This window comes from Trachemys scripta, chromosome 1, assembly GCF_013100865.1.
Source record: "Trachemys scripta elegans isolate TJP31775 chromosome 1, CAS_Tse_1.0, whole genome shotgun sequence".
Taxonomy (NCBI): domain Eukaryota; kingdom Metazoa; phylum Chordata; order Testudines; family Emydidae; genus Trachemys; species Trachemys scripta.
In genome coordinates, this window is record NC_048298.1 from 153,477,277 (window position 1) to 153,485,317 (window position 8,041).

At 45.7% G+C, this 8,041-nt stretch overlaps 1 pseudogene; it reads right to left on the bottom strand.

The window, feature by feature from the left end:
* Positions 1 to 3,306: 3,306 nt before the first annotated feature.
* Positions 3,307 to 3,859, bottom strand: LOC117887703 (annotated as a pseudogene).
* Between the last annotated feature and the right edge of the window lie 4,182 nt (positions 3,860 to 8,041).

An 8,041-nucleotide genomic window follows, 5' to 3' on the forward strand; every position in this document is an offset into this window, starting at 1 on the left:
AGGTGGAGTTCTGGCTGCAGATCAAAAGATAGATGAGTCAGGTGAGAAGTCTGCGTTTGGCTTGAACCCAATGCCTGTTTGCCTTGGCACGCTCTGAGTGCATGTGGGCCAAAGACAAGAAGAGTTGAGGGAATCCTGTTTGCAGTGCAGCGCTGGCTACCCATGGGTGCAGAACCCTTGTGGAGTGTGGGCTGTCAGCAGAGTCATGTGGGAGGCAATCTAATCCCCGACAGTCCTCTACAGAGTTTTTCCCAAGTCCCTGGCTTTTCACGTCGCGCCCCTCCCCCCCGACTGGCTCCATACAAAGTGTTTAGTTTTACAGGATACAAAATGGTGTAAAGCTGGGCTTGAAAAATTGGTCTAAGTGAAATGAATGGGGAGCGATGGGGGATAGGGGTAGGGAATTGTCCTAAAAGTACCGGCCTCGGTACTCAATTCTTCCACTACTGCACCTGGAGACAGAGAGGCAAAGGTGGGCTTTCTGCCTCCCGTGTTCTGGGGCTGTACAGGAACTTGCCAATATCCATTAGACATTGCGAGGCTGCTCTAACTCCATGCACAGGTTGCCCTAGCCTCCCGTGGGAAACTGAGACTAGCTAGAATGCAGCAGCAGTCTGGCCTTGCCTCTGGAATGCCCTCTGTCCAGAAGGTGTGAGGTGGGTCAGGCTCAGAAACAGCCTTCTGCCATCTCGATGGCCTTTGGGGAAACCCTTTATGCCAGGGATGGGGAAGATCTGCTACCTTTTGATGTCCTTTTGTGCTGGTAGCATAAAGGAGATGAAAGTAATGGACAACCAGGTTGACCAAACTGGAGATGTGTGGGTTATTTGTGTGTAAGTAACACAGTCTAAGGGCCCGAGCCTGCACGACTGACGTCAATGAAAGTTCTGCCATTAATTGCAGTGGCGCAGGATTGGGCTCTAAGTGCATCTCCTCTGCAAATGTCTAGGAACCTTTATCCCTGTAATTACAACAACAAGACATGCAAATGCATGCAGAGCCAGCTCATACCTATGGTACAGAACAAGTGTTCCCTAAAGGTAGGATTGGGTGGGCCCGTGAAGTTTGGGCCTGAGAGCTAGGAAACATCCCCAAAGCCATGCTGACTCAAGAGCCAGACAATAGAAGTTATTCATTGGGGAAAGTGGTGAGGGGACCTTTGACAGCGCCAAACACATTCATCCTCTCCTGGAAGGAACAAGAAATCTTTCTGCCCCGGAGCAGGGCTGGAAAGGATGTGAAGACAACTTAATTGAACACGGGAAGTTTACTTTAAGGGGAGAGCAGTGTTGAGAATAATCTTTCATTACAGAGTAAGACATAACGAGGCCTGGCCCAGTCATCCACTGGCAGCATGTCGCACTGCCACAGATAGGGTCAGAGATGGGGGGGTCCCAAGGCTCAACTCCTGTTGTCTTGTCACACCTCTCAGGCACAACGGCTCTTAGAGAGCATCCTGTAACCCTCCAATCATACCTTTTGGCTGATCTAGTGCTGTTGGCCTTATTCCAGGTGACTTCTACCAGTCCTCTGGCCCCGTGCCCATGGACTTTCCAGGCCCCAAATGCCTCCCCGGTGCCTGTGCTTAAGCAATTATTTTTTTTTCTTCAGAGGTGGGGAATGAGAAAACATTATGGCAAATTTTCAGCCCTGTTGCTTATACTTAAATGAAAAGAGTTAGAGAAAGCCAACATTGGCACAGATGCTCCATAGGCTCCTAACATCAGTGCCTGCATTTTAGAGGTGAAGAAACTGAGATGGTGGGCTACATTCCTTCCTACTGTAACTCCACTGAAGTCATTGCAGAGATGACTTTGTCTACTCACTAAGTGAAATGTACCTGAGGCACTATGGCCTATTGGATTATGTAGGCAGCTTATTTAGGCAATCTCAGTTTTGATTCTGACCTTTGGACAAGTTATGTGTCTCCTCTCTGTAGAATGGGGGATTAGGCTATTTATCTGCTTCAGAGGGACTGGTGAAGGGATATCTCGCCTAGTGTTTATAAAGTGCTGTATAAGTTCAACATGTTAATGAAGCCAGTCTGTTGGAGCAATGTGTTCCCAAGGCTAATTTTTTCTATATAAGACCCAACTTTCCTCCCACTCACACTAGCATAAATCAGGAGTAGAGCTCCTAGACTCAGATGCATGGGTGTAAAACCAGTGTGACAGCAGAGTTGGACTCTGTGGGCACTCAGCCTTCAACTTCCTTGACACTGCCCACGTCTGAATTGTCAAGGGCTTTTTCTTATGCTTCACTGCCAAAAACATTGAGTTTCCCTGAACTTTTACCTAAACAAACCTCCTGCCAAGAACTGTGGAGGGTACAAAAATCACACAACACAAAGAGGTGGAAAATTCTCCATTGGTTTAACTCCACTCTACTAATGATCCATAGACTGTCCTTATACTGTGCTTGGGCTGCTTTGGTTTTCTTTCCAACAGCAACTCTTGCCCTACCTACATACACACACCTGTTCCTCATTCCTTTCCCTTGGTCTCTTTTCCACCTTCTGAAAAAGTGAATATATCAAACTAAGCAGCCATAAGCACTTAAATTCCTATTCTGGAATCACTGCCTGCCCCGAAGCACAGTCACTTATATTTGTACAGTACCTAGCACAGTGGGGGCCAATCCTGTTGTGGCATTTAGGTGCAACCACAACGTAATATTTTAATGATCAAGACACTGTGGTGCTGCATATGGTTTCTCAGTGTGCTGCTTGCCATGGGAACCTATGGTGACAGCTTCTTCTGCAGACCTGGCCAATTTGTACAGCAGGATTAGACACTTGTAGGAGCAACAATAGCATCTACGGTTATACAAATATAAAAACAGTATGGCGGCTAGGCCAAATAAATGAACAAATAAAACTGTCAAATTCAATAATTTGACAGAGTGTATAATCTAAAGTTCACTTTGCTTAGGGTTTTATTACTCTTTCAAAGCAATCATTCCGGTAACTTGCTGCTGCTGTTCCAATACTGGAAATACTCTTTTTAAACACGTAATAAAATGTCAACAACTGGACTTTGGCTTACACTGATTGTGGGGGTTTGGGAAATGAAACTTTTGCAAAAGAATCTTAAGCACCTGGAGTGTGTGTGTGTGTGAGAGAGAACTTTGCATAGCTATAGCACCTTTTTAATTTCAACATTATTTCTAAGAGCTATTAAAGTGCTGTGCTTTGCATATGATTATACTGAACTCCTTACTAATGGTGTTAAGGAGCCACACAGCACAGTGTTTTTTATTTTTTTAATCAATTTTCTTTTTTATTTATATACATCTGTTATGTCAGATTTACTCCCGAGCCATACGTTTTTGTGTCTTCAGCTTCTTCTGAGCAACTTCCTCTTCTGGCTTTGGAACAATCTGCTCCTTCTCAGTGAGGATCATTTCAATATGACAGGAGGAGCTCATGTAGGGGTTGATACGACCATGAGCTCTGTAGTTACACCGGCACATTTTGGGGGCCTTGTTGACCTGGATGTGCTCAATTACCAGAGAATCCACATCAAGACCCTTGAGTTCAGCATTACTCTCAGCATTTTTGAGCTTGTGCAGTAGGAACTCTGCACTCTTTTTAGGCCAACGCCCCTATGTCCAGCCCCACTGCTTGGCCTGAGCACATCTGCCAACTCCACCATTGTAACGACAGAAGGGAACATACTGCTTTTTTAGGGTCACATCCTTTAAATATTTAGTGGCGTTCTGGATATGCATGCCCTTGATAGCTTCAGTGGTCTCACGAGTGTTCTTGAAGTGGACTTGAAGGGTAGAACCCCTTGACTTGCATGATTTGGAGGGGGTTCTCTGGATCAAGTGAGTACCGGACCATTTTCAGAGCTTAACTCAGGGGCCGGTAAATGAAGCACAGAGCAGTTAAGTGATTTGCTCAAGGTCTCACTGCAAGTCAGTGATAGAAATGGAGACAGAACCCGGGTCTCATGTTTCCCAGGATATTACACCATAATTTCATAGAAAAAATGGCTTCCTAAAATGATGGAACAATATCTGGGCACACTTTTTCTTCTTCTCAGACAGAATGCAAGCTGTAATCAAACTGTAACTATAGCACTCATTACCCGTGAATGGTAGAACCTTCTCCCTCTTTTCATATTTTCTCTACTCTACCTAAACTTCTCTCTTTCACCCACTCCTAACTTTATCCCTGCTCTCATCTTGCCTGTTATGCGTGGAAAAGCCTCCCAGTTCATTTTTGCCAAGTGCCTTCAAACCTGAAGAACAAACCTGTTCTGTGAAGTGTTCCAGCTACCCACACCACTCCCCACTCTGGTATTTTTTGGTGTTGTCTTGTAAACTCTTTGGGGCAGGGAATGTATTTGTTGCGGAACCTTTGCCAGCACTTAGGGGACAGTGGGCCAGACTTCCAGCCTAGCATGCAACCCAGTTCTTTTCTTTTTGGGGGTGCACCTTTACACCGGCATATTTTACTTTTCAGTGACATGTGGTGCCTAATTATTACTTGCATCCAGAATTCATGCTGAGGTCGAGTGTTTGTGAGCACAAAATTGCATCCACAAAAATGGATGCTGTCACTGAAAATCTGGCCTTGAAGTTAAACTTTATCAGTGAGGAGAGTGACCTGCCCTTTGCTGTGTACTGTATGAACAAGCACTGGACAGATCACCACATCTTCAAAAACATCCAAATGATCTCCTGAGTTCAAATGCTCTAGTTTTTTTTTGTCAATCATATCTAGTAAGTTAGAAAACTGACTAATTTCCCCAGACACCTATGAACAGAGCAATAATAGCCATAAAACCGGGATCTTATTTTGGTACTAGGCCAGTGTATATAACAAGCTGTCGAGCTTCATTAGGCAATTCTGTTCTATCACTTTTAATAACCGAATGTTTGTCTCCCAGCTATTCAGGTAGGCTATTACTGACATTACTGGCAATATTGTTTTCCACCTTCTTTTAACTTTCACATTTTGTGCTAGAACACATTAGCACTCTTAAAGAAGTAGTGGGTGACTCTGCCAGTTAATATAACTGCAAAAGAGTTCTGTTGCAACATGAGAACATATATCACTAAGAATATCTGCCACGGGTGGCTTTGCCAACATCATCCGTACATATGCCTTGACACTTTTCTCTTTCATCTTTTAAGAGAAGGACTTGTTCTATCAAGAACTTCACAGCATCATCAGTAAACTAATATCAGGTGAGTGACTCTATCTACTGGGATTCTTCTATGCTAGCTTTGGCTCAGATCATGAGATGTGGCCACTGTGCATTGGTCACCATGAGTGTGTGGGGGGGAAATGAATGACAATGGGAACAGACTACTGGTGCTCTGCACCCACCGAGGACTGGGTATTACCAACACCTTACTTCCGTGGTGGTCACCGCTGGAAGGTCTTGTGAAGACATCCCAGATCTGGACACAGGTGTCAACTGGATTTGTCACCCATAGAAAACACCTACAGGATATTTCCATACTCCGAGTTTTCACACTGCAGATTGTGACACCGACTGTGAGCTTGTATGTTGCAAAATAAGGCTTTCATTATGGAAATTCTGTTGTACCCAACAAAGCCGTTGTCCACGCATTAATGTCAACATCACAAAAGACCAAGAAAGATGCCTCCAATTCACTACGAATCTCAGGGAAGCTATCTGTGTCATCGACTGCACCTCCCCTGAATGCTGATGCACACTCAGGATGAATACTCCTATAGCTACAACCTTAGTGTTTGGTGAAAAGACTAGACAAGATGAAGACTGGGTTGCAGCATGCTCTGAAGAAATGCTTCCAGTTATTGAAGTAAAATGCCCAGCATATCTCTGGCACAAACTGAACCCCTCTCCCAAGCTACCTCAGAGTGGCCAAGAGTACATTGCATTGAACAGCAAGGCAGTGTGCTGAATCATACTGGCTTGATATGTGAAAGAAGATACAAACATCCTTTGAGGATGGGTAGGTTTGGCGGGATTTGATTTAAATCAGTAGTCATTGTTAAATATTGATTTCTCCTCACACTCACACAGAAATTTTCCACTGAGTACAGTAAGGCAAGCATAGCCTCTCCTGCACCTACTACCCACAAGGATCCGCCATCACTGGTCCCATGGCCATGCAGGAAGTCCTCTGCAGGCCTGCTCTCCCGGTCGCACTCACTCATGGCCAGGAGTGCAGGGGCCATCCCCTGGCAGGAACTGTTCAGCATTGGGGTGGCCTCCCCTGCAGCCATGGGCACATCCTCCTCTTTGCGCCTCTGAGTGGGGTGGTTTCTGTTTCACTGGGCCAGGACTGCAGCCTCCCCCGTACCTTGTGTTTGGATGCCTTGGGCCCCTGGGCTGTGCAGGAGCCCCTGCAGCCCCGCTGTTAGCGCTGCCTTAACCCTAACTTCCCGCTTAAGTTCCTGTGAAAGTTAAAATGGTTAAGAACTGAAAAAAAGTAAAAATAAAAAAGCAGTATTAATCATCAAAATGACAAATAAATATATTAAACTAAATGCTGCCACTCCTAAGAATGGAGATCTAAGAAGTCTGTGCGATGGAAGCAAGAAATAAATATGTCCTTCTGTCGAGAAGACTGCCCTGCTCGAATCTCTTAATGGAGACATCATCATTGACAGAAGCAAACAGATGCAATGCTGGCTGTAAACCTATTACAAAGTCTATGCATGTGAAATCCCTGTTTCTGAAGTAGTGTTAAATATGATCCCCAGGCTCCAGACTATCAAAAAGCTTGATATAGGACCCTCTATAAATGAGCTTGAAAAGACAATCACCTCTCTAGCACCAGGAAGTGCTACAAGAAAAGATGGAATTCCAGTTAACATACTGAACCAAAGAGGTCAGCTCGTGCTTAAATATCTGCACAATGTCTTGCTTGCCTGCTGGAGGAAAGAAGGGATACCACAAAACATGAAGGATGCCAACATCCTTACACTGTATAAAGGAAGAGGATATTGGAGTGATTTCTACAGCTACGGAGGAATCTATCTCCTTAGTGTTGCTGGCAAGGCTTTCACACAGATCATTCTTAAGACTGCATGTTCTTGCTGAACATGTATATCCAGATAGTCAGTCAGTGCAACATCCATGATGGTAAATTGATTACTGACATGGTCTTCGCACTAAGGTCTTTGCAAGAAAAGTGTCAAGAACAAGGGAAACCTCTCTACATGACCTTCATAGACAGAGCTGGCTTTAGGTTTTTTGCCGCCCCAAGCAAAAAAATTTTTGGCTGCCCCCCTGTCCCAGCCCTGGGCTCCTCGCCGGACCCCCTTGCTGCCCCAGCCCTGGGCTCTTCCCCTCCACCCACACCCCTGCCGCCCCAGCTCTGGGCTCCCTCATTCCCCCTCACCATTGCCCCACACACACACCTCCTGCCGCCCCAGCCCTGGGCTCTCTTACCGCCCCCCACCTGCACCCTCCTTCCGCCGCAGCCCTGGGTCACTGGTAACTCGCTCCCACGGCAGGTCATTCAGCAGGAATTTTAGATGTGCACAGAACACAGACAGGATTGGTTCCCATATGGTTACAGAACTGCAGTAAAGTGGAAAAATTTTCAGCTTGTGTGACTGGAGGATATCTGGATGCATATTATAAGACTGTCTTACATAAATGAAGAAAAGCTGAGGTGCCTTTATTATTCTTTTGTTCCTCTCTTTCTTTCTATGGGGAATTTGCCAATGCAATATCACTGTCTTCCTTTTAAATAAACAAACAAACAAACAAAAAAGGCAATGGCTGTTGAAAATAGCAATTCCAGTCCTAATAACCACTGGGAAGAATTTCTTGCTCAATTTTATCCTACTTTTTCTACAGCAAGTTACAGTGGATCAGTATACAGTGGCTCTGCGGGGGAGCACGGCAGCATGTATGCAGCAGTGTGTCTGGCGCTGCCTAGAGCCAGACATGCTGGTCTGAGTGGCACTGTAAGGGGGTTGGATGGGGTGGAGGTTCGGGGGGGGGGGGGGGGGGGGGGGGGGGGGGGGGTTATATGGGTCAGGGGGGGGGGGGGCAGTCAGGGGACAGGCAGCAGTTGGATAGGCATG